The sequence below is a fragment of the Myotis davidii genome, unplaced genomic scaffold (genome assembly GCF_000327345.1).
Source record: "Myotis davidii unplaced genomic scaffold, ASM32734v1 scaffold261, whole genome shotgun sequence".
Taxonomy (NCBI): domain Eukaryota; kingdom Metazoa; phylum Chordata; class Mammalia; order Chiroptera; family Vespertilionidae; genus Myotis; species Myotis davidii.
This window is the reverse complement of record NW_006291737.1, coordinates 72271-72575: the sequence shown is the minus strand read 5'-3', so window position 1 is coordinate 72575 and position 305 is coordinate 72271.

Below are 305 nucleotides of genomic sequence, written 5' to 3'. Positions count from 1 at the left end.
GACAGGTGTGAGATGGTACCTCATTGTTGTTTTGATTTGCATCTCTCGGATGATTAGTGACTTTGAGCATGTTTTCATATGTCTCTTGGCTTTCTGAATGTCCTCTTTTGAAAGGTGTCTATTTAGGTCCTTTGCCCACTTTTTGATTGGATTGTTTATCTTCCTTTTGTTGAGTTGTGTGAGTTCAAGGAAGCATTCTTGAGTTGGTATCTATGTAGATGGTTGGGAAGCTGAAAAAACAAAGACCGTGTCTCAGCACTACCAGCCCAAGGAGAAAATGTAGAAAACATTTATACATCAACTCT